The sequence below is a fragment of the Onychomys torridus genome, chromosome 14 (assembly GCF_903995425.1).
Source record: "Onychomys torridus chromosome 14, mOncTor1.1, whole genome shotgun sequence".
NCBI classification, from domain to species: Eukaryota; Metazoa; Chordata; class Mammalia; order Rodentia; family Cricetidae; genus Onychomys; species Onychomys torridus.
The window spans coordinates 63,052,652-63,079,828 of NC_050456.1; positions in this window are offsets into that span (position 1 = coordinate 63,052,652).

A 27,177-nucleotide genomic window follows, 5' to 3' on the forward strand; every position below is an offset into this window, starting at 1 on the left:
AAGTAATATTTACTAAAGTGGGGGTGGAGGAGTGTTGAAACAATTTTTGCCACTATGAAAATGAGAATGAAATAGAAAAAATTGTCTAGCAGCTAACCTTTTGCCAGAAGTCAGAAACTCACATATCTTGGATAAGTGAGAAAATAAGGAAACTTGAGTGAATTCATGAAAGATCCAAATCCACTGAGAAATGATGTTGCTAACTTATGTTATCCTTTTTATGATTTATTTTATCTTTTCCCCTTTTTTATTAAGGAAATTTTTCATTCATTTTACACACTAATCAAAGATCCTCCTCTTCCCTCCTTCTGCCCTCTCAGCCTCCCTGTCTCAACCCATCCCCCATTCCCACCCATAAGAAGGGAAGGCCTCCCATGGGGAGGTACATCCAGTAGAGGCAAGTCCAAGCACTTCCCTCTGCCTCAAGGCTGCATGAGATGTACCATCACAGGTAGTGGGCTCCAAAAAGCCCACTCATGCACCAGAGATGGATTCTGATCCTACTGCCAAGTGGCTTCCTGAGACACATAATTTATTTTATTTTTAAGTTTATAATATAATTATATAGTTTTCCTCTCCTCCCTCTAAACAATCCTATATAGTCCTTGTTACTTTCTTTCAAATTCATGTCCTTTTATTTTATTAATGTTGTTGTATGTATATATGTATAACAGGGAAATAATCTCCATACATGTTCTAACAATTATTTATAAAAGCCTGATGAAGCAGAGTAGCATGGAACTTGAGCACATCAAATGTTCCTTGAACAAGCACCAGGTTGTGGCTAGACATGTTTATTGCTACTGGGTGAAGTTTACCCCCAGAGTCAGGTGATATAAGCCTCTAAAACTATAATGAATACTCTAAACTCAAAGCATTAGCAGAAGATCATGTGTGATCAGAAGTAAAGTGTGATTAATTTTTCTGAAGCAAATATGAGATTTCAGAGAGGGTGTGTTCCATGTTCTGAGACTAAAATGAGATCGAGATGATTATAGAATTAGAAGTCCCAAGAGGGTAAACCAATAAGAAGGAAAAACATAACAAAGCATTAAACATACCAAGTGCATTCAGGATATGATTAACCATAAAGATTTAAGTGGGTGTTTGGGAAGCAGTAAGGGTAGAAAGACTGTCCAGAAGCAAGAGAAGTAGGTGGTCTTTATCCATCAGGAAATGGTGCCCAACAGTGATAGAGAGGAAGAACAGATGGAGGAATAAGCAAACAGCATAGGTTGTTTAGAAATATCAATTGGAAACTACAGCATAATATTAAAACAAATGTGATTATGAATGGTGATTGTAGAATACAACCAGAAATGTAAGATGCAACCAGAAATACTTCTATGAACACTGCACAGCAAAGCCTGGAAGTCACTAAAGGTGATGGGAGAGAACAGAAGAGCCACGGAAGAAAGGAAAGAATGAGCCATATCATTATCAGATACAATGTAGCCTGGCAAACATTTGTCTCACTGGTACCTGACATGTCTCATTAAGCATCAGTTATTTTTAAGTACTATCCAACAATCCCTCTCTCACCTCAAAATACATTTTAAATAATTCTTGTTCTACATAAGAATTCCCATTCATATGAAAGATGATGACATTTTTAAGTCTGTATCCAATTAATGAAACAAAATTTGGGTGATATTTTCACTAGATACTGTCAACTTGTATATGTGTAATGTAGGAAGGGGTAGCAGGCATATGTGTCTGTCAAATTTCTGCATGTCTTTAACTTCAGCAAATTAACCTGTGCAGCTGCTAGTGTACCAAGTGCTGCCCCTTAAATGGAGACTGAAAATTATGTTTTCAAGCACCTTCCACTAATAGCCATAAATAGCATACATGGCATTAGAATATATAAAATTCTCTTAATCCAAATTTATAGCCGAGATGACTCTCATACAAATTGCCAGTCTGCTGAGTGATCATCAATTGCAGCAAATCAAACTCAGTACTGAATTATTTTCTCTTTTCAAAGGATGAAAGTTAGACCAGTTATTGGAAATGTCATCCTCAACCTGGACAACTCACAGGTCTGGGATGACCTGCCTAAAGTAAAGCCATCAAAACACACACAAGGAGAATTTTAGTGTGTGAGTTTTCTTCAGGATAAAACTATCAGGCAATAACAATCTTTTTTTTTTTCATGGCTGCAAGAGATAATATGGTAGAGACCTTTACACCAACCACCGCATTTTTCTTATCCTTAGTTGCTTCTCCCATTGCCAGGTTGTGCCCATCTTCTGCATATGGCCCCAAAGTAACTGTCAAAAAACCACATCTCCTTTCAGCCTGATTGTTCACTGCACTGTCCTTTATGTAAAATAATTCTGATTACATCTCTTAAGTTATTGTAAGCAGCTGTTTTCATATCTCAACCTCAGCCTTCTGTGTGTATTTCCACATCACCTATGATTCACAGGTCTATAATTTAGTCTGATGGGATCTTCAATTATTAAACAACATACTCTTGCTTCCTTCCTTAGTCATCTCTCCGTATTCTGGTTTTGGGTTTAATATGCAAACAGCTAGACTATACCTGCCTGGCCAGGCATGAGATAGTGAGTTCTTGCACATGATCATCAGAAAGGCTTTATGCATGTCAAAACCACATGCTAAATCTGCAATGGACTATGCTTACCCCATAACACCAAATTCACAAAAGCAGTGAAAGACAGACAGACAGACAGACAGACACACAGACACACACACACACACACACACACACACACACACGAGAGAGAGAGAGAGAGAAAGAGAGAGACAGACAGACAGAGACAGAGACTGAGACAGAGAGACAGAGAGACAGAGACAGAGAAAGAGACCAAGACAGACAGAGAGACAGAGAGACAGAGACAGACAGAGACAGAGAGACACACAGAGAAAGAGAAAGACAGAGAGACAGAGACAGAAGAAGACAAAGAGAGACAAAGACTGACTTACCATTTTTAGTGATGATTGTGGACAAGTCTCTACATGCCTTTCAAGGCACTAGAGGAATGGGAAGCTAGGTGAATTCAAATTTCTTATGAGCATTTTACAAACCATGGAGAAACACAGAGAGTTTTTTCCCCCTCTTTTAGGACTTTTCCCTCCTTTAGGTCTGTCAGGCATTTCCTGTATTTCATTTTCTATCTCATTGAGATTATTCTGATCCCCTTCTAAAAAATGATGTCACTTCTTTTTACTTTTTACTTTTTTTTTTTGCCTTGGCAGAGACCAAGTCCATTACAAATCTGCTATGTGACTAATGGTGCTGAAAAGATGAGACAGAGGAAAAACACATCTGGATATGCATGAAACTCAAGAGCAGTGGTTCTCAATCTTCCTAATGTTGTGACCCTTTAATACATCGCCTCATGTTATGATGACATTCCAACCATAAAATTATTTTCATTGCTACTTCATTACTGTAATTTTGCTACTATTATGAATGATAACGTAAATATGTGTGTTTTCTTATGGTCTTAGGCAACCCCTATGAAAGGGTCATTCAACCCCCAAAGGGAGCATGACATACAGGTTGAGAACCACTGCAGAAGATTGTCAAGCATGCACTATTTGCCAAAGAAATGTCAGGCTTCACACTTGATAAGACCAGAGCAAACACTGTATTTTAAAAATAAAGCTAATGTAGAATTAGATGTGTATGTTGGTGAGGGACTTTGTCACATCCTCAAATATGCCAAGGATATAGCATTAATTTACTTTCCATTTTATTATTCTCGGTCTAGAACCTTTTTAATAAAAAAAAATCATCATTATTATTGTTATCAAAAACCTTAGCCTTAAATAAGTTCTGGGTGAATTCAGCTAAATCTAGATTTTTTACTTCACATTGCATTCCATAGACCATGTCTTGTTCACAAAGAAGAAAAAAAAGCTTTTAAATGTAATTTATAGCACATAAAAATCCATTTGACTCATGGTTCTAGAGGCTGAAAGGTCTAAGACAGAGCAGGAAGATCTTATGAAGGATTTTTTACTGTATCATGGCAGATATTATAGTATCGTGGCATCTCGTGGTTTTTAAAAAAAATAGAGAAAATAAGAAAGAGCTTGGCTCACTTTTCTTTTTAAAAAACTCATCCTCACAAAAGTGGCAATAACTCATTAGTGAGAGCCTAACCACCTTTGAATCTCATTTCTTTTCTTGATTCTTCTCTCATACAGTACATCCTGATGGCAGCATCCCCTCCAAACACTTCGCCCAGTTCCCTGTCTCACCTCTACTTTTCCCCAGATACACTGCTCCTCCATTTCCCTTTACAAAAGAGTAGGCTTCCCAGAGCTATCATCCAAGCACGGCATAACAAGATACAAAAGACTAGGCACAGGCCCTCATAGACGAGGCAACCTAGTAGGACAGCCCACAGAATCAATTAAACAAGGGATCATAGGGGCTCACAGAGACTGAAGCAGCAATCCCAGAGCCTTCATGGGTCTGTGCTAGGTCCTCTGCATATATGCTATGGGTGCTGAACCCCACTTTTGATCATGATGAAATTCTTTCCTGCACATGAGCTTTGGAGAAAAACACTCAAAATACGTCAATGTAAGTTCTGCGGGTTTCTCATAGTTTTCCAGCACCGATCTTAGTGTTGACTAACTAATCCATCATCCAATTAGTGATGGACCACCCCAGTTGGATTCATCTTCTCTTGCCATAGCAAGGCATGCAATTTCCCTTTGTATTACTGGCAGTCGTTTTAGAGGTTATTCTTAATCACTGTCATCATTATTACTGGATAGTTTCAGTCTCTTTGGATATTTCCCAGCCACTTTAACAATCCTCAGCATGTGAGAAACTATAAGAAACTTCTATATCTTTGTCTGTCTCACTTTCTGATAAAGGACAACTTGAAACCATAAAGAAATTGTCTAATCTTCCAGAATTAGGAAAGTCACACTTTCTCAGGAACAGCTGCTGCCCTGCTCTGGCATGGCAGAAGATAAGGACTTAGACTCTAAAAGGTTCCCCCTCACTAATTCCATTCAGAGAAAGGGATTGCCGTGGTCCAGAGAGCATCTGCAAGTTCTACCTCATAACCCACCATCCAGTATTAGGGAGCCTGTAGCAGAGATCAGGGTCCTCAGGTATCCCCACAAGTCTCAGAACTCTTCTCTTCAAAGGCTGTAGTCCCCAATCTAGATACATTGTCCCCTGTGGTAGAAAAAGCACAGAACATGTACTTCCAATCTACTTTTATTAACCTTACTTCATATGCTAGGATTTTATTATCAAAGCTTCAATCCCTCACATGAAAACAGAATGCTATACTATTAACTTGTGTTATTATAATAAGTTTAAGTGCATGTTTTTAATTTTTTTTTTTTTTCCGAGAGAGGGTTTCCCTGTGTAGCTTTGTGCCTTTCCTGGAACTCACTCAGTAGCCCAGTCTGGCCTTGAACTCACAGAGATCCACCTGGCTCTGCCTCCCAAGTGCTGGGATTAAAGGCATGTGCCACCACCGCCCAGCTTAAATTTTTAAAGATGAGTTTTGGTTCATAACTGTGTAGGACTGTTGGTACCTTCCTTCCTTTGGAAGCTTGTAAAGCACTAGTTCCAAATAGGCACTGATATAATTATATTATAATCATAAAAATAATATTTTAAAAGTAAGTTTTAGTCTTTTTCTTTCAGTATTTGTGATGGATGAGAAGAAAAATTCAAGTAAATGTCATATGCTAATATTTCAAAATCCTCCCTTATAAATGAAAAAAGGAACTTGGCAGTTTTCTTTAACTTATTTTTTCTCCAGAACAGTAAATTTTCCATGGAACAAAATAAAGTATGTGCCCACAGTAGGATATACTATGCCGTAGCCTTATGGAATTGAAGATAAATCTACATGATTGACTGAAAATATGCAATCACAAGTTATCTCTCTGTTCACTGAACACCTTTCTGTGGCTAGATACTGTGTTGGGAAAGGCTTTGTTCAAAGTCTGGTGGAAGCACTCAAAGCCTCTCAGGGGTCATCAACAAGATACACTACTGTTAAACTGCATTTAGTAATAAGCACTTGAGTTAAGAGATAGTGTGAATTCAGGCCAAGTAGACACATGACCAAACCAGACAACACATGCACACAGCTGTTGCTGAGCAGAGATAATAGAATACATGGAAGAAGTACAAAAGTCATGACTGAAAAATACTAATGAGGCTATGTCTGTGGACCACTGTCTTCAGAACTCTGTCTCCTGGCTTCCTGGTCCCATTCCTTCTCTTCAGTCCTCCATAGACTCTATCAGTCTAATTACGGTGAGTGGGTTATAACATTTTAATGGAGGCATGTTTCTATATGTGTGTGGCATATGCACTCACACACCAGACTGTAGAATCTATCAAAGAAGCAGTGTTTTTTGTGTTGTATCTGCTAGTGTATCCTCAACTCTGATAGATGTGATACTATTCTCAATAAATGTTTGCTTGAGGACAAACACCAGAGCAAAGGGAGGGAGGAAAGAAGTAAGGGAGAAGGTGAAAGGGGGATATAGACGGGATACTAAAGAATGCTAAAAATGGCCTGTATTAACTCGGCCCACTCAAGGGCCCTTAGCTGCACTTCCATTGCCTACCCTACACGATATTTCTCACTTTGTTTCCATGTGTCTGCTTTCTTCACTTGAGAATGTTGAGTGTGTTTTCTTCCCCACGGCCTTACAACATTAGGTATAATAAGTAGCCCTAGTGGGTTTCATATCCTTTTATTTATTTCAGGTAACTAGAATACCAAATGTTCTTACTTTAAATTATCCTAGTGGAGGAGAAACAGTTCACTCAGTAAAGTACTTGCTGAACAAGCATAAGGACCAGTGTTCAATACTCAGAACTCATATAAAAAGGTTGTATGTATATATAAAACTCTCAAAGAATTAATAAAAATGTTTATTTAAAGAATGCTACAGATGTCTTCCCACAATGTGCTTGTAATTCCAGGACTGGCAAGGTAGAGAGAGAAGGATGCCTGGGGCTCATTGACAATCAGTGTAGCCAAATGGTGAAATCCAGGTCAATAAGATCCTTTTTGAAACAAGGAGGATACCTGAAGTTGTGCATGCATACGAACACACACACACACACACACACACACACACACACACACACACACGAAATTATCCTTAAATTTCATACAGAATTTGACCCTGTAACTGCCCATGATGCAAAAGTATGACCGAAAACCATGAATTTGCAGTGACAATTAAAAATTATGGAAACAAAGGAAAGGGAATGTTAAAATACATCTTAAACCCGTGATGAAGTGTCAGAACATGGCCCAAGAATGGAGTCATGTGAGCAAAATTTGGAGAGCTTGTGAGAAAACTCCAGAAAAGCAAGACAAGAGTCTTGTCACTTCAGATCCTTCAAAATACAGAATTGTTCTTGAAATGGGTTTTCACACCCCTCCAGGGTGTGGGAGATACAAATGGGTTTACTTCAGTCTGTTCATCAAAATTAGCTGTTGTTATTGTTTTATATTCCTCTATGAAAAAAACATATTTTTCCATGTACACTTTATTATAATTTCCATTATACACTTTATTCATGTGATTCTTCTTAATCCTTTGAGAGTATAACTTGTCTGATGCTCTGAATAAGTTTAGCTATGGCACGAAATTTTCGTCAGCCTCATTCATTGGCTTCATTTGCCAGTTCCACGGCTTCTAGAGAGTCACAATGAAATAACTGTGTTTCCACGTCTAATGCCATAACTTTAGTGAGAGTGGACAGTCAAAAATAGGTCCCCAATATGAGTATTGATGACCCTATTATCAGAATACTGTCAGATATAATGATGCTGATGCATAATTCTCATGTATTCTCTGTATTAGAGATTGGAAATACAAAGTGAGTTTCAGCATAGTAGATAGTAGCAATGGAGGCAGTATTATCAAACTCTCGAGAAAAAGAAAAAAACTGGACACTCAAATGTAGTTATTAGAGTATCATATTCTCAAGAGTTTAGCAATTATCTGGAGTTTTGATTTCCACTTGTCTCTGAGTCACATATGATCCCAGGAATTCATAGTTTAACAAATTATAAAAGAGAATGATATGTTTCAGGTGTAGTGGCATATGTCTGTAATCCAGAAACTCAGAAGTCTGAATCAGAAGGATGATAATTTCTAGGCCACATTGGACTTTGGTGTAAGACCTTGCCTCAATTTCAAAGAAAAGGAAGAAATAAATAAGGACAAAAAATGTAGAAAAAATTGAATTTTTAGGTTAATTTCTATGTCAAGTTTTCATGATTTTCACATGACTTTCCCTGGTGTGACATGAACAAATATTTATTACCCCATATATGACATCAGCATCAAATAAAAGAAATTAACCCTAGTGTATATTGAAGATCAAGGTATTTATTGTGCTTTCTTATAGGGCTGTGAGTGAATGATTGCTTACAAAAGCATGGATGACTCAAAGATGGCTGAATCACCAAAAAGCCCACTTCTGTATAGGGGACTTCACATGAAAGCTTTGATGTAGTAGGAATCTTAAAAGTTCTTATTAATGAAATCAAATCTGAGGCAGATTATTGGGGTGAATGCTAGAAGATCAGAGAAGCAGAACAAGCCACAGCTATCTCACCTTGCTAGTTCACCTGAGGGTGATCCTTTTTCCTCAGGCTGGAAGCTTCTGAGTCCTCATCCCAATGGCTCTCAGCTGAACTGTGTTGCTCCAAAGCCTGAACGCTTAACCAACCAAATGCTTAACTAACTACATGCCTTTTTTTTTTTTTAATTCCTGGTCCTCATGCCTTATATACTTTTCTCTTTCTGCCCCCACTCCTTGGGATTAAAGGTTGGGTTTCTGGGATTAAAGGCGTGGTCACCAAGTTTAGCAGTTTCTAAAGTGGCCTTGAACTCAGAGATCCACCTGGCTCTGCCTCCCAAGTGCTGGGATTAAAGGTGTGTACCACCACCGCCCAACTTCTGTTAGGACTTACTCTTCCTATTTTCTAGCCACCATTTTTGGCTTTGTTCTAGTGGCTGTCTGTTCTCTGACCCCAGATTTGTTTATTTTGGGGAACACACAATATTTCAGGGAACACAATACCCACCACACTTCATCCTTAGAGGTTCATGTCCATCTTGAATGAAGATGCTCTATAGTGTAAGTTTCCTGAGATTCATGAATCTTGTAGACTTCCCATTTTCATCTAGGAGGGAATGTTTTAATTCTACAGAAACATCAACATTACACAACAGACTTTTCTGAGAAAGATAATAATGAACTAAAAGACCTACTTACCAACACTTATGCTATCAAACTATGGAGAAAACTTTGAAACAATCATCTCCATAAGGTTTCAACAAATTGCCTTGTATATTTTCTTCTACCAGCAATTAGTGTTTTCATTCACTTTCTTAGAACTATGTCTGTTTTCTAATGCCTCCAGGTCGTGAATATCTTTACTTACGTAAGTTAGATTGTGTGTGTGTGTGTGTGTGTGTGTGTGTGTGTGTGTGTGTGTGTGTATTCATGTGTACATACATATGTGTATACAGGTATAGGTGCATGGAAGCCAGAGGTAGATATCAGATATCTTCCTAAATCACTTCTACCTTGATTTTGGCACTCATTTTATTACTGAATCTGGATTTGCCAACAAACTCCAGAAATAGCCCAATTTCTGGCTCTTCAATTCTGGGATTACAGGCACTTCAAAAATGCCATCTAATTATACAAGCACTGGAGGTTGAATTTAGGTATTCAGGCTTACATAGCAAACACTTTACTGATTGAGCCATCCCCCTTGTCCCAAGAGAGACTCGATTGACTCATGGAGCTGGGTAGTGGTGGAGAATGCTTTAATCCCAGGACTTGGGATTAAATAATCTTGATGTCTTTTAATGTCTTAATGGTTACTTTGCTTTAGGGCTAACAATACAGTTTATAATTTGAGTGTTGAAAAGCACTTAAAACCAAAGCCAATTTTTATAATCTCCAAGTGCTTCTTACACCTAATATCTTGAGTTCACAATAACCCATAAGGTTATATCTGTCTGACTCTGGATTCCACCTAAATTCCTCTGGCTGCATATACTGAAGACATGCATTATCACAGCTCTCTTGTTCCTGCTTAAGTTTCTAAAATAAGACCTATGGAGAGAAAAGAGTTAATTCTGTCTTCTGTAGTTTTGGTGTGACTCTGAGGAGGATGTTGTCATAACCGCTTGCCTACTTGATGGAAAGTAGTATATTGGACTTCTAGATATAATTTTATAGAGAAAGATCAAATGAAGATGTTCCCCCCAATCACAGAGTTAGAAAATATATAAGTTTTGTGTTTTAAAATGTACAAAGGAGGATTCCTAGACTCCGGAGTTATCTGGTGTTCCCAAAATACAGAATGTTTCATGTTGAGACTTAGGAAGATGGAAGACACAGTTAAAGTCAAGCTATAAAAACAGAAGACTAAGTGAACTCATCTTGTAATTGGTTTCATAACCTCAGGACTTCCAGAAAGGAGTTTTACCTAATGCACAAATCTTTTTTAGTATTGCTCTTTTCTTTTCTTTTCCTCCTTTAAACTATCAAAGGTAAGAGGTCTTAGAAAGCACTGAATTAAGACATGGTAAAGTCAGATACTATATATTAGCCTCCTTCTGTATTCCCAACAGACTCACAAACTAGTGTCTGACATTTAGGTAGGAGACTAAAAGCAAACAAGAAGCAAAGTGTAATCACAAATACTTGTAAGAGAATATGCACATGTAAATCCCAAGACAGCCAGGCATGAACAAGTACATGTGTGCATACACACACACACACACACACACACACACACACACACACACGTGTGTGTGTGTGTGTGTGTGTTCAGTTAATTTTAAGATTGTATCTGTTAAAAGAGAAAGATCTAATCAATATCATCACCCTCAAAAATATAAATTAATTATTTATTTATTATTTATCCTGTGTGCAAGTATCCTGTTGTATTTTAAAATATGACTTACTTGGGAAAGTGTTGCTTTGTTCAAAACATTCTCCTTGTATCACAGTGTCTATTTATTCAAATGGGACACAAAATTCCAAGTGAATTCATTTTATACTGATGAATGAAAATGGTCGGTCAAGTGCCCATAACTTCCAAATGCAGCTCTGCTCAAGGTTGTCATAGCACAGATCTAGTGGTGACAATCTTCTCACTGATGCTTACACCTGAAAATGAGGTTCTGAAATGCCTGTTTGTCAGTTCTTCCACTAGTCATAGAACACCTACCATTTCCACAGAATAGCTCTAGAATATTACAAAGACAAATCTCTCTGTCCTCTTGGAGAGCATATTCCACATACTCATTTTATTAAAGTCCCACAGTAGTTCAATTATGTACTTTCTTTTGGAAGAAATGTGTCTTAAAGCTAGATACTTTAAACCGAATATTTTGCAGTTCTTACTATAGTTTTACTTTTATGACAAGAATTCATAAATAAAAGGAAGGGAGTTGCATGAACCTCAGTGGAGGTTTTATCAACACTCACAAACATCCGTATACTCACGTGTATTTTAACCAAGGTTTTTTTAAGGGACTATAGAATTAATTTAATTTGTGAGCACAAACATCCCAATAAGATGTGGTGGGCTAGTCATTTTCATTCCTAATCCTGCCTACTGGTAATATACAATGTAGCTTTGTATATATAGCCAAGTAGTTTTAATTTATTTTATTAGATTCTACTATACATTTCAACTAAGATATCATGTAAGAAAGACTTTCTGTTTCCCATTTAAACTGTGTATTGGATAGTCTTTGCCAGAATGTAACAGTGCTTTGTAATCCAAAGTAATTGATATTCTTGTTTTGGATTCCTTACCAAACCTTGATAGTTTCAACTAGATTTGGATTTCATTTTTTTCAAATATTTATCACATTAGATTCATATCTCAAATATATCAAGTTATGTGGAAATCTCCAGACTCTACTCAATTTACTTTAATAAAACTAAAAACATCAACTTACTTCCTTTCTAAAGGGTTTATTTTTTTAATTTATGTGTATATGTGTGTGTCTCTGTACACATGTGCATGTGCACATGGGTCACCAAGAAGGCTAGAGGCAGATATCAGACACTCTGGAGCTATAGTTACAGGCTGTTGTGAGAGATCTGGTGTGGCATTTCAGAACAAAAATCAGGTTCTCTGGAAGAACAGCAAACATTCTTAACTTTGGTTCTCTTCTCTTTATAATATACAGTATTTAATTTGCCGTGTTGAAATCATAAGTTTGGTTACAGTTGCCATCACTATGACAACACTCTTACCCTCAGCTGCTTAGACTGGGTAAATTTTATGATTTATGATTATTTCTAGAAACTATTTAAGTATAAATAAATACCAATAAACTAGATAGATAGGAAGATAGATAGATAGATAGATAGATGATAGATACATGGATAGATAGATACATAGATGATAATAGAAAGTGTAGTAGATACAGGAAGTTTTTTTGTTGTTTTTGTATTTGTTTTAGAACAAGGTCTCACTGGGTAGTCCTGGCTAACTGATGCTCACTGTGTATACCAGGCTGATTTTTAACTAAAAGAGATACAGCTGCCTCTTTTTTCCCAAAGTGCCTGAATTAAAGTCAGGTGCTACCATGCCTGGGTACAGTCTTAAACTCTTAAAATGTGTTAGTCCTATAAAAAGAAAAGCCCATTTGGTTGACTTATGACTAGTTATTTTCAGTATGGGGAAACTATGGTTCTCTTCCCTTCCTGTTCTACAGTATTTAGATTGCTTTTATTTGCTAAGTTGAAACCATCTTCTTGATTACAGTTGCCACAGCATTACTAAGTCTTTAGTCTGTAACAATTAAGAACATTATAACAAGAATGTACTTAAATAATATGCTCCCATTGGTTAATAAATAAAGCTGCTTTGGTCTATGGAAAGGCAGGATAAAGGTCAGGCAGGAATCCAAGCAGAGATACAGGGAGAAGAAAGGTGGAGTCAGGGACAGATGCCATTTATCTGTACAAGGAACAAGATGTCAACAGACCGGTAACACCATGGCCATGTGGCAAAATACAGCTTAAAAGAAATGGATTAATTTAAGTTTTAAGAGCTAGTTAGTAATAAGCCTTGGAAATAGGCTAAATAGTTTGTGGTTATTCTGAAACTGGCAAGCAGCAGAGAAACACCCAATTACAAATTTTCTCTGAATTTGTCAATTGTTAATGGACTAGACATTGTTGATATATCTATTGCCTGAATGTATTATATATAGTTATTGTTCTGATTGTACATAGCTTTTCTTATATTAATCACAGCATCCTTTTTTTAATTTTACACAAAAGGGGGAAATGTGATATTTTGTTTGTGCTCTGACAAATAAAGTTGCCTAGAGATCAGAGTGCAGAACTAACCACTAGTTAACCATAGAGCCCAAGCAGTGACGGCACACACCTTTAATCTCAGCACTAGGGAGGGGGAAACAGGAAGTAACATGGCTAGGTGGAGAGAAGAACACAAGGCAGGCAGAGACAGGAGCTCAGATTCAGCAGAGGTAAGAAGTCTCTGTAGTGTCAGGCTCCTTTACTTCTCTGATCTTTCAGCATTTACTCCAATATCTGACACCAGGTTTTTATTATTTAGTCCAATTATAATTCACACTGCACATAGTACTTATGCACATATATGTGAATGATAGCACATGTCTTAAGATGGTACTTGCACACATGATTATTTGACAGCTACCTTTTAGGGACACTGGAATTCTTACTATGACAGAACATAATTTAGAATTAACTCATAAATGATCAAAGAACTTACTGGCTTATATAGTGTTTGCTAGCATGGCATCATGTGTGGGACATGGGCTCATTAATTAGCCTGGGTTGATGGATGATGTTACTCTGTATGCTGTGAATGTGTTGCTCTGATTGGTTGATAAATGAAACGCTGATTGGCCAGTAGCCAGGTATAAGTATAGGTGGGATAAGCAGACAATGAGAATTTTGGCAAAAGAAAGGCTGAGGAAGAGACATTAGTCACGAGTCCAGGGAACAGCATGTAATGGCACACAGGTAAAGCCATGGAACATGTGGCAACATATTGATTAACAGAAATGGGCTGAGGTTAGATGTAAGAGCTAGTCAGTGGTAGGCCTGAGCTAATGGCCAAACAGTTTTAATTAATATGTTTCTGAGTGATTATTTTATAAGTGGGCTGAGGGGTCTCTGAGGCTGGACAGGACCGGAGAAAACTTCAGCTACACTGGATACTGTCAAGAGAAAGTCCATTGGCTCAATTAAAAGAGGAAAAATGGTTAACAGGATATTTCAGAAAAAAAGAAATGGTGGGTGATCTACCACCAGTGGTTGTGCCTAAGCAATTACTTCTGGAAACCACAGTCACCCTTGGAGTTCAGGAAACAAATGTATGGGGATTATGAAGGAGTTTAAGTTTAGAGAATGTCTTGCAGGATTCAGTGTAGCATGCTCTCACTTGGGTGCTGGTACTGGAGGGATTCAGTATGGGTTTTATTGAGTTGAGCTTGTATTAACTGGTTTAAAAATGCTAAGGAGGTTTTAGGAGATTTTTATAGGGTGCATGAAAACGATAAAATGTTATCAATTCCAGGTCTTAGAATCCATGAATGATACCCATCAAGGACTGTTTCCAGGGTGACACTGATAAGAGCATGTGGAATATTTTTCTTCTTCTTCATCCTCCTGTTTTCCAAATCCCTATCGTGGCCCCTATTGTCAGAGCTGAAAAGAAGACCGCCAGCCAAGAAGTACAGTTCTCAAAAAAAATCATAAAGAAAAATAATGAAGGACTGGTTTGAAGCTGAGAGATACAATAGCTTCATAACCACCACAGAAGGCAAAAATGTATTAATTTGTCAGTCACAGATCATTATTGTTTGCAAAGCTAATGGTTCTGTAACAGAGACAATTAAAATTGGTAAATTGGTAGCATTTAATACACACTGTGTGTTATGCTAAGTACTATGTCTCTGCTGTCCTATTTAATTATTAAGACATATCTAATGAGACAGGAGTCATTATGAACCATGAAGGATATTTTCCAAACTGATTATTCTCATGGATTTTCAGTCAGTAGTTCCGTTGTACAATCATTTGTTTTACTCCTTTCTATGGAAGCACCTCCTCAAGCTATATTTATCTACCAGTTACTGCAGCAAACAGCCAAAGCAACAGCATTTGATTACTGTGACTATGAGCCACAGGCATACAAGCAATGTACCCAGTTCTCATAGCCACTGTCAAAGGCAGTAATATTTAAGAGGAAATAAGGACAAGCAAGACACTTGAATTGGTTGACCTTAAGAACACTTTGATTCAGATTTTGTTGCTGCTCAAACCATGAAAAGACTGTTAATAAATCCTCCCAGCTAAAAATGAAGAAAAGAAAAATCACTGAACTCCCAGGAGAGGTGAACAAAGGCCAGACCAAACAGGTGAGATCTGAAAGTCAAACTGAAGCATGGGGCCAGCAGCATGCTAGCCATAGCTGATAAAAGAAAGCAATTGTGCTATTATAACAAGTTTATTTACAGCTATCATCTTTTCATATCTCTGTCCAGCATTCTGCTGGGAAATATATACACAGACAACCACAAACATATACAGCCCTACTCAGTGACACTATTAAGTATTCTTATCATACTTTTGTATATAAGGAAACTAAGACTTGGCTATAAAATGCCTACATGTTATTTAAAGATGCCTTTATCTTATCTTGAAGATTCTGTTTATTCTAACTTTCCCATAACCCAACATATGTGGTAGATAAACCAGGAGGAGGATTATGTTGCATATTTTATTACATCCTTTTCCTTTAAGCACATATTTGCATATGTCTTTATTGTACATTTGGGAGGAGGTTTTTCTTTTTCTTTTCTTTTCTTTTTTTTTTATGAAAGCCCCTGGACATGTGCATCCTATCTGACTCCCATTTCCACCATAATCAAGGCATTCTTCATTTCCTTTCAAGGGTTAAAAAAATGGCAGCTTTGATATCTGCAATTGTTTTCCCCCAAATCATATTAAGACTTATATTTCCAATATGCTTATATTAATTAATTAGCATTTGGATAGTTATTCAATCTCAAGAGCTCTGCCCTAGGAGACTAATAAACTTATAAAAGATTTAGGAAGCACCAGCTCGACCACTTTGTTTTTCTATGTGAGAATACACATTTGTCTAGGTCTGCCATGTTTAGACATCTGAACCTATATAAGATTCTATATAGTGGGATCAGACCCTCACCCAATAATATGTGAGTGACTTGATTTTGGTTGTCTCTGACTACAGAGTTATGGGAAAATAAATATTACTTAAAACTTAGTCTTTGAGTTCTTTGTTACAGTAGCACAAATATATCAAAATAATAATTGTTACTAAGAAGTGGGGTGTTGCTGAAGCAAATACCTAAGTATGTTGAAATGTCACTGACACTGGGCAGTGTATAGCAGCTGTGCCTGGGGCTCAGAAGAAGAACAGACCTTCAAAGAGGCCAACAATCATCCTCAAATTCTCTGCCCAAGAACTTCATTTTTAATTGTGTTCGAAGGAAAATGGTAAGAATGTGGCTAGGGCAACATTTGTTAAAGACCAGTTAAACATGATGAAGCTTGACACTGTTCATCAAAATAAGATAAAGACAACCATAAAATATTTCAGAGATTCTCAAGACCTACTCTCGTCAAAAACCAGAAGGCCCCAGTGCTTTCAAAGGAAGAGCTGAAAGTGACCACTTGGCCTACTATGTACTGTGTCTCACGTCTCTGACACCCCTACTCAGACCCAGAATTCATTTACTGTTCTGACCTGGAGCTCACCCAGACCCAATACTCTTAATTCATCTCTCTAAAAGTCAGAGGACTCAAACTTTGGTGGTTTTATGAGATGCCATTTCTGATTCTGTACAGAATAAGGAGCTATGGAGTCATCACTACTTCCCTCTGTGTCTCAGAGGATGACCTAAAGGGCTTCAGGGCCCAAGAAGAGAAGACTCTCAGCAAATTCTGCAACAACTCTGTGGCCTCCATCCTGAAGTGCCAACCATGAAAACAGCTATGTGGATACTGAGCTAAGTTAAGGTAGTAGAATTTTTCATAATGTTAGGGACACCGTGTCTGTCTACATGTGTGTGGATTGCAGAACATGGCTTGAATAGGGGTTATTCTCACACAAAAAAAAAAAGAAAGAAAAGGGCTATTCTCAAGACTCAGTCTTTAATTTTTTGGCTCTGTTGAATTCTTGGATTTCCTTGGTATCCATTATTTATTACTTCTTGCCCATATTACCACTTGGGAAACCCAAATGTCAATCTCCACCTGCCTCACCATTTTATTTTAGAAACAAATTAACTTGTTTAATTTGAAAAGCAACCAGCTTGAGGACAATTGAATGACACTTTAAGTCTACCTCTCTTTTGATTTAGGTGATATTTAGATGAGATTTTGAGCATCACTTTAAAAGTTGTTGCTAGAACAAATTACAATCTTTGGGGTTACTAGAAAGGAGATGATACACTTCAGAAGTGGAAAAAAACATGTTTTTAAAGGGCCCAAGTTGAAATACTGTGGTCTGAATATACCACTCTCCTCAAAAAATTTTATTTAAGCCATATTCAGTAGGACACCCTCCCTTTAAGAGTGAGAACGTTACCAGGTGAGAAAGTCATGAGGACACAATCAACATGGATGGTATCAATGGCTTTGCAATGAGATACAAGGGTGGTACTAGGCACTTTTGCCATTCTAAATGCTCTATAGTAGGTACACTTTCCTCTCTACCCTATGAAGATACCATAAAACAATGTCAAACAATCAGAAGGCCCCCATTATTCACTAGATCTAATGGTACTTTGTCTTGTGCTCCCCAAATTTCAGAACATTAAGTAATACATTATATTATTTATGTATTTATAAATGTGTAAGTACTTACTAATATGTATAATTATTATTTATAAAACATCCTTCATATTCTACTTTCATTCTGTTGCTTATTTGGATTTCTTATATAGTCCAAGACCACCTTCCTAGAGAGGGTACCTGTTCTAAGGTTGTGTTTCTGTGCATCAACTGATATTCAAGACACCCTTCCATAGACATGACTATATATCAATCTGATTTAGGTAGTATCTCAATCAAGGCTTTCCTCTCACTTGAATCTATATTGTATCAAATTGGCAATGAAAGCTAATTAGGACAACCCTATTTAAGGCCTTTTGTTCTATCAGCTATAACAAAATGAGACATTCTTTCATCTTCCATCAAGGATAAGAAACCTCAACTCTCCAAGTTGTTGTAGCATAATGTAAAAATATTAGACCTCAGCAGAGAATCAGTATACAGATTGTCAACTTGACAACATCTGCAATCAACTAAAATCCAAGTAGATAGGTATGCCTGCAAGGTATATTCTTGATTGGATCATTTGAGATAGGAGACTCACTCTAAAGCAGATATTTTTAGATCAGAAGACTCATGCTAAATTAGGGCAGTACCTTCTGATAGCAGCCCGTATAAAAGAACATGAAAAAAAAGACTTTTTAGCTTTTTGCCTCCTTTTTCTTACTTTCACTCACAAATATGAATCTATCTTGTTGCTGAAGCACTACTTCAGTGCTGTTAGAACCTACTCAGGATTCCAAGACCCAGTGAAGACCAGCAGTTGTCTAGGAATCCCTTAGACCTCTAGCACCAGATTAGCACTGCAAAAACATCCAGTCTTGTGGACTGAACAACTACAACAGACAGATACTTGTCCTTCCTGTCAGGAGACTGACATTGTTGGACTAGCTGGACTACAGCCTATAAGTCACTCTAAAAAATCCCATTTTTTTTCTCTCTCTGTATGTGTATATACATATATGTGTACATATACACATGTGTGTATATATACATACATATGTATATATATATATATATATATATGTATGTGTTTGTGTCTCTGTGTCTGTGTGCATATATATACATGAAAGTATATGTAGCAGGTCTTTCTTTTGGGACCATCAGCTCCCTGAATAATGGCACAAAGACTTATTATTAATTATGCAAGCTTGGCCTTTCCTTAAGCTTGTTCCCAACAAGCTCTTGTAACTCAAATTATCCTGTTTCTATTCATCTATGTTACATCACTTGGTTCTTTACCTCTCCTCCATTCTATATGTCTGACTCCCTCCTTCTCACTGGCAAAATCTGTGTGCCCTTGAGTTTCTCTTTCTGCCTAAAAGTTCCGCCTAACTACTCCTGCCTAGCTGTTGGCCATTCCGCACTTTATTAAACAAACCACAGTGACACATCTTCACAGAGCGTAAACAAATAGCCCACAACTTGAAGATGTGTATGTATATATATGAATATATATTCTTTCTATCAGTTCTCTTCCTTTGGAGAACTCTGACTAATACAACAGATAATATAAAATAATTGTAATGTGTACACACTTACAAATTGTAGCTGACAGTAGATAATAAAGGTTAACAAAAGTTAATTCACCATGCCCATGCTTCACTCCTAGATAGTCTACTAACTTATTTTTTGGTATTTAGTCTAGTTGTTTCATGATTCTAACCTGGAGAAGAATTTAACCTCAGGATGAATTATACCTTGAGTCCCACCAACAACTGACTAGATGACTTAGTTTAGGGTCAGGGGTGAGATGTTTTCATAGTAGAATGGGTAGTAAGAGTCCTGTCTCTCAAGAACAGGATGCCAAGCAGTAGTAGAGTAGGACATGAAGAGCACTTACTGTAACGAGTACTTGGAAAGTGCCAACAAATATCTTAACTCATTAATGTCAATGAATGTATTTTCATACAATGTCACATCTTATTTTGTATTCTATGACAACTGTTCATTAGACAAATCTAATTACCGGTGTGTTAATATTGGTATCCCAGGAAACAGATGCCAGCTGAGTGTTTCTTATATAGAAAACGCAATTGAATGGCATCATGCATCACTTATTTCATATTGGCAAATCATCAAACTAAGCCAGTCATACTGTGAAATATGCTCTCCTAGGCACAGACTGGATTCCCTATTCTCAATTCTCACTGACAGAAACTGCAAATGTTTCCACCATTACCAGTGTCTCTCTAAGACAGTTTTGAAAAATACCTATACTTGTAAAAGTATTTCAAAGAGCAAATTTTTATGACTATATTAGTTTTTCTTGTCATAAAACCTACTATATGTAGATTTGAAACATAGCCTCCTTATATCTCAGAAATTGGATGGATTTACTTTAGGATTTTTGTGTTTTAGTCTTAATTCTTATTGATGTTGTGCTGTCTTTATTAATCTATCCTATAAGGAATCCTTTACTGTAAGCATAGAGATAATGAATTATTGCTTTTAGTAAACAGTAATGCCATGAAAATTCCTTGCTCTTGAAACTAAGATAAGCATTCTCAGGACTGGATCAAGGATTCAGGTGTCAATCCTTTTTCCTGCTATCAGCATATGTCTGTCTCAGTTTCAAGACTAGATATGTATTTATTGTACCTACTACATGGTGGCTATACTAGTTACTTTTCTCATTGGTGTGAAAAATTTAAAAAGCAAATTCAGGAAAGAAAGACTTATTTTTGGCTCATAATTTGAGGATGTATTCCATCATAGCAATGAGATCATTGAGGGAGAGTCTTGAAAATTGCTGATCACAGAGCATCCACAGTCAGGAAGCACAGAGAGATGAATGCTGGTTATTTTCTCCTTTCCACTCACTCCAAGACCCTAGCCTGTGGGATGATATCATTCACATTTAGAGTACATATTCCATCCTCAGTTAAACCTTGACAAAAACACCCTCATAGCTATACCCAAAGGTGTGCTTCTTAGTTTATTCTACTCCATTCAAGTTGACAATGAATGTTTACTGTCACTGTGGACCATCAACATTCTTATATGTTTCTGAAGAGTAAAACTAAAATATCAAAAACCAAAAATTAAAGCTAAGTAAGAATTTCACAGGAAATGAGCCCAACGGTGTTAAGTCTAGTCTCTTAGAAAAAAAATAGCATTTTTTGAGGAAATGCTTGATTTGAAGAAAACATTCATCCAGCTAGATCTCTGGCTGTTCATCTATATATCATGTACAAATGTTCAGAAATCATAAACAAGTTTGACACTTGTTACAATTCAGCCATCTAATACACAAACATAATAAAGACACAAGGAATATAAGAAGAAATATTTAGTAGTTTTGTGTGGGTATGCCTGTATAATCTTCAGAAGAATCAAATAATGAAGTTTCAAATGGAGAAGGTAGGATTTACCTGACTCAGTCATAGGTATTTATTTTTTCTGTGTACTGGTGGGACCTAGCTCATTTAGACAAGCCTATGTGTCAGCAAGCTCTCATGCCAAGTCTGTCTCCAGCTCTTTACAGCTGTCTGAAAGGTAGAGTCAGACAACTGAGTCACTATCTAAAAACTGCCAAGGGGTAAAGGAGTGATGGCATCCCAAAGCCAGACAGTCTTATTACTTGGTCATCCCTCCCTTCCCATGAAATATATACATTATTTCTGTCTATTGTGTGTCATCAGTGCTGACTTCAAGTATTAGAAAGATGGATGTGTTTGTTTAGGAGAGGTAGAGTCTGGAACAAACACAAAATTATTAAGTAGACTACTAAATGGCACAAGATACCAAAGAGCACATGGCCAACAGAAGCCCCCAGTAAATCCTGGGCCTGTTGTCATTTAACTGTGAGCCAAAGGGAACATCTAGGACTCCACAGCAAGAGACAAAACCACTCATGGCAAGAATTACACAGGCATTTGCCTTTGTTTCCTCACATGGAGTTCTTCCTCTATGTACAACTCTGGTTGTTTTTCCAAGGCAGAGCCAAGAATCTCTGCTGCCAGAGATCCTTGGTTTTGTGATGAGTAAAAAGGAAAAATAATAGAGACTTTATATTTTGAAGAATTAAGATACAGGTTGATAAGATCTGCTAAAATCCAAACCTCAATAAGAACATTCCACAATTATTTTGGCACTAACAGGACTTCCAAGCAGTAATATTTGTCTGTTAATGATATCTATAAGTCTATATCTATATCTATATATTACTATATAAATTTACCTTCATAATATTTACCAAAAGCCTTTGCTTTTAATATAGCTTTTATTCTACATTTATAAAAATGTAGTTGGCCAGAGACACTATATAATTAATGTTTTATCTAACTCACCTTAAGAACATGAGAATATGCTGCCTCTAGGACCCAGGCCCTGGGACACAGCCACTTCCCAGGAACCCCTACCAAACTCTGTCCTAGTTGCTGGCCAGCAAGGAAAACTCCTGAGGGCATTCCCCCTAAACCCTCCCCTCATTGGACCCTGCAATATATAAGTTCCACACCTCACCCAATACCTATCTATCTGCCTGTGACCCAGTAGCTTTCTGAGACACAGAATCCACCAGCTCTCATTGGACCAAGAGATGAGTGACTCTTCTCCCTCCCAGAGAGTCCTGCCTCTAGGACCCAGGCCCTAGGACCCAGCCAGTCCCTCCCTTACCCAACTCTGCCCCAGTTGCTGGCCAGCAGGGAAAACTCTGGGCAGTGTCCCCCACCAAAACCCCACATCAGATCCTGTAATCTACAAGACCCCTGCCATACCCCAATACCCACCTGCCTGTGACCCCAGTAGCTTTCTGAGACACAGAATCTGCTAGCTCTCATTGGAACAAGAGAGGCTTCCTCAGACAAAGAACATGAGAATGCTTAAAATGGTGTCTTCATCCATATAGAATAAAATTACAGGTCCATAAGGTTCTATTCAAATACATAAGGATTTGGGGAATTGTTCAGAATATTAGCATAATGTTGGGAAGGAAAGTGAAGACTTTCTAAAGAACATTAACTTAAGTATGAGCCAAAATTCAGTATTACTTTGCAGACATTCATAAAATTAGCTCACTGTTGATTGTATGTGATGAGCTGTTAACATTACATGAAATAACAAATGGGTATCATTACCAGCCAGACACTCTGTTCAAAAAAAAAAAAAGATGGGAATCCAAGCTTAGGAGTTATGGCTCCACAGACAAATGGGCTATTTCGCATGATGTGAAGAAGTCATTACAACTTTCTGGTTGCAGACATTTCGCTCTTAATTTAAACTGCCATCATCATACAAATCTTATTTTTATAATTATGAGGTTCAATTAGTTAGAATGAGACATTATTCTGTTATTTTTAAGACCTTAGGAATTTCACACTTACCTAAATTGAGGACTGATGTATATTACTAGAACTTTTCCAGTGAGGACCAGACAATTCCAGCAGCATGCTTCAAATGCTTGAGGCTGACTGCATGCCCAGGCGAGTTTCTAGCTACTCTCTCTTGACTTTCTTTCTAGATTCCTTATTTTCTGCTGCTGAGTAGTAGCTAAGTTCCCCACAGTCCCTAGGGACAAAAACAAAACAAAACTGATTCAGGGCAAAGTAGGATTCAGGTAGAAGGAAAGGATGCCAAAGAATGTTACTCCAAACAGCAACTCAAATAGATTCTTTAAAATGGAAATCAGAGAATAGTCAGGTACTCTGCTCAACAATTTAAAAGTAGATTACTTTTTTAGAACCACTATAAGTGATTTTCTACCTTACAATGGAATGGATTTTAATATTTATGTGTTGAAACTCGCAACCTCAATATAACTGTATTTGAAAAGAAGACATTTAAGGTTGTGCTTGGGATCCAATGAAATCATAAATGTATGATCCATAGGAGAAGGAAAAGAGACACCCATAATATGAGTGCTTGGAAGAAAGGTCAAGAGACAGTGCCACAAGAAGATGGCTTCAAACAAGATATGGAGAGAGCATTCACCAGGCCCAACCATACAGGCTTCTTGATCTTGGACTTCCAGCCATGGAAACTGTAGTTCAGTAGATGTATATTACTGTTAAGCTATGAAGTCTATGTTTATGTTATGGTGGGCTGCACTGATGAATGCATACACATAGTCACAAAACATAACCTCAATATAAAATATATTGATTTTAAGTTCTTCTACATTTATAAAAAGCAACTTGCCTCATTCATAATCACAGTAGCAGCAATTTTTAAACATTATTCTAAACATCCTAATTTCATAAAGTGAGTCATTATCTCTATTTTATAAACAAGAAAAGAAGCCAAAGCCTTCATAAGAAATTTATGCAAAATACTCTGAGTACTCTAATAAGTTTAGCAACAAAATGATGAGTTCATAAATCCTGTTATTTTTCTGGAGAAAATAAAATGAATTACTGCATTTTTGTTTATTTGAAAGTTTCTTTACAAATTATAAAAAAAAAAAAAAATATGTTCCACAGTGGCTTTTTGTCATTATTTATTTTGTAATATATTGATGATCTCAGATAAAATGACGACACATTCCTCAGAAGATCAACATACTGAATCATATCCACTAAGTACATTTACCTATACATGGGGTAGATTATATTTGAAAGCATTTATAGAATTGTACAGTTAAAAGACTATACTTTTGTAAATCTTGAATAAAGAAGATAATTGCTTTTACATTTATTTGTTGATTTTCAAGGAGCTATACTTTAAAGTTGAGTGCCAACATTTTCCTTTGAATCTTATGATAATCTTACAGACCAACATATTTTCAGGAAGAAGGAAAGCTACTATAATTTCATTTTAACTTGTCAGTGAGTAAAAATCTAACTAATGTTGATTGTTCTCTGACAGCACTTGCTTGGAAGGCTCCATGGTTTTGATTAATATTTAAACACTAGGGTTTTCAGAGTAAATTTACAAGCTGAAATTACTAAAGCTACAATAAATACAAAAACATGTTACTACTTTATTTTCTGTATGTGCTGAAAAGCAGAGCCATTAAGAATCAGGAAGTGAGAAGAGAGGAATTTGTTTTCAGTGTGGGCTCCTTATTGTCCATTAGCAATTCAAAGAAAAGGGTATAGCCCTGAAGACTGGTCATCAAGGTAAGCTGTTTAGAAATAAACAATAGTTTGGTACTTACCAGTTGTGTGAACATTGACAAGTTAGTTATGTGGCTCAGTCTATCTATAAAAGTGTAAACCTGTGATTTAAAGCACTTTAATAAATATTAAATGATATAATAAGGGGCAGGATGTTTTGAACCATGACTGACACACAAGTGGCCCATATGTGATAGCTACTTCTGCTGTCCAGGAACACAATAGTTAAATAAAAACCTAGTTTTATACTTATCAAACCACTCAACAAATATTTATTCATTCAACCAACATTTATTATTATGTCTCTGTCATGGCAAGGAAATATCCACAAATACACAATTCTCAAGACTCCTGTTCCACAAGCTTAGATTCTCAGGAGTAAATCTGTGCTTCAATGAGGGGAAGAGGTCTTCTATTGGGCTATTTATCAGAACATAGAGCCAGAAAGTTGAAGTGAATTCAGAGAAGGCATTCTGGAAGTTGTATTTTCAGACCTGAATTTGATTCCTTGACGACTCCATATGAATAGAAAATGGGAGAGGCTGATCCCAGCATAAAGGAGTGTGGGCAGAAATGTGACAGCCTGAGTTTGTGAAACTAAATCTATAACTGAGTAGCTTACAGGGGGTGTCATGACAAGCTGGTTCCATAATAATGCTTTGTAATTGTCCATTGGTTTCAGAGCTCTGATTGTCCTTTTCTTCAGGGACTAATCCCTAAATTCTGACTGTGGCTGAAGAAGAAGCCTAGTAACACATTTTTTTTCCACTTGCCTCTATTGTGGGCAAATCAGTTTTTAGCTCAGGGATAAGGTCAATTAGATACCATTCCTATATAGTAATATTAGAATTCACTCATTTCCCCTGAAGTTGAAACTGTTTTTCTAGAAAGATAGCTAGGCAAGTATTCATTTATAAAATATTATGTTTTAACTTAAAGTCCAATATTAAATAGTTTCTTTGAAATACAATGCAATTTCAATTCTGTCTTAAAATATCCATATATTTTATACTATGGAGGTAAGAAATCACAAACTAAACTTAAGAACATCTTAACTCCAACACTGTTATCTATGAGCTGGTCTATTTTTTTTATTTTTATTTTTTGCACACATAGAATTATTAAACAGGTGGTACAAAAAGCCTGCATACCTGCAGGAAGTTTTGAGATGAGGGAAATGGTTAATGATGCCAGTATTACTGTAGGTCAGCAAGGCCAGCTCTTTACATGGGCTTAAATCAACAATATTAAAATAAATAATTTACCTAGCTTTCACTTGATGCTGACTGGCTTTTATACCTTAGGAAAATAACAGGGAGCTTTGTAACTCTCTACCCTTATTGCTTGCAATGTTCATTGATTGGACAACAAACAGTGCATAAATCTGTTCTTTAGCAACAGAGGCAACTCAAGTGTCGATTAAAAATGACCTAGGAGAAATTGGAACATGATTACCAAATCCATAGAACTCAGCACCATTCATCGATTCATACAGAGCTGCTCCATTGAGAAGAATGGACTGAATAAAATGTTCTTTCAAAATATTGAATTATAAGAGACATTTTATGAGATATTTTTGGAGACTTTTTTCTGAGACAAAAAGATATGTTTGTAACTGGCAGTCCTGAAGGCTCACCACCATAGACGCCTTCAAATTTCTCTTTCTTCCCTTAATGAAAAAGCTCATAGAGGAAAATGACATTTGCCAGCACTGTTGACAACCTGTACCTTCAACCACGGTCTTTAATGTTACAGCAGCTCAATTCAACAGAGCCAGCTTCCATTCTTCAAGGGAAACCAAACATACTCACCACACTATTGAGGACAAAGTGTACCAGCAAATTAGATTTGTTAGATGAGTTACATAGTCAATCATTGTTTGCCAGTAGAAGACAGAGAACAAAAGATCTTCCACTTCTACAAAAGAGGAAGATGAGACACAAAGTAGCTTAGCAGTTTGGCACTTGACCAGAGCCATATATGTCACAGATCTTTGTCAAAGCCACAAATAAAGGTCCAGTATGAAAGTGCCTCTTGGGCACATGGTAATACGTATACTTCTTATTTCTCTGTGGTGAGGAGGGGCCCTGATCAACCAAACAGTTATAAGTACAGTGCCAGGTATGCCTTGCAGGTTAAAGCATTTTAGTGTGAGTGCAACTCTCTCCTTATCACCCTTTCATATCTGCACCATTAGCAAGGGGCTCACTA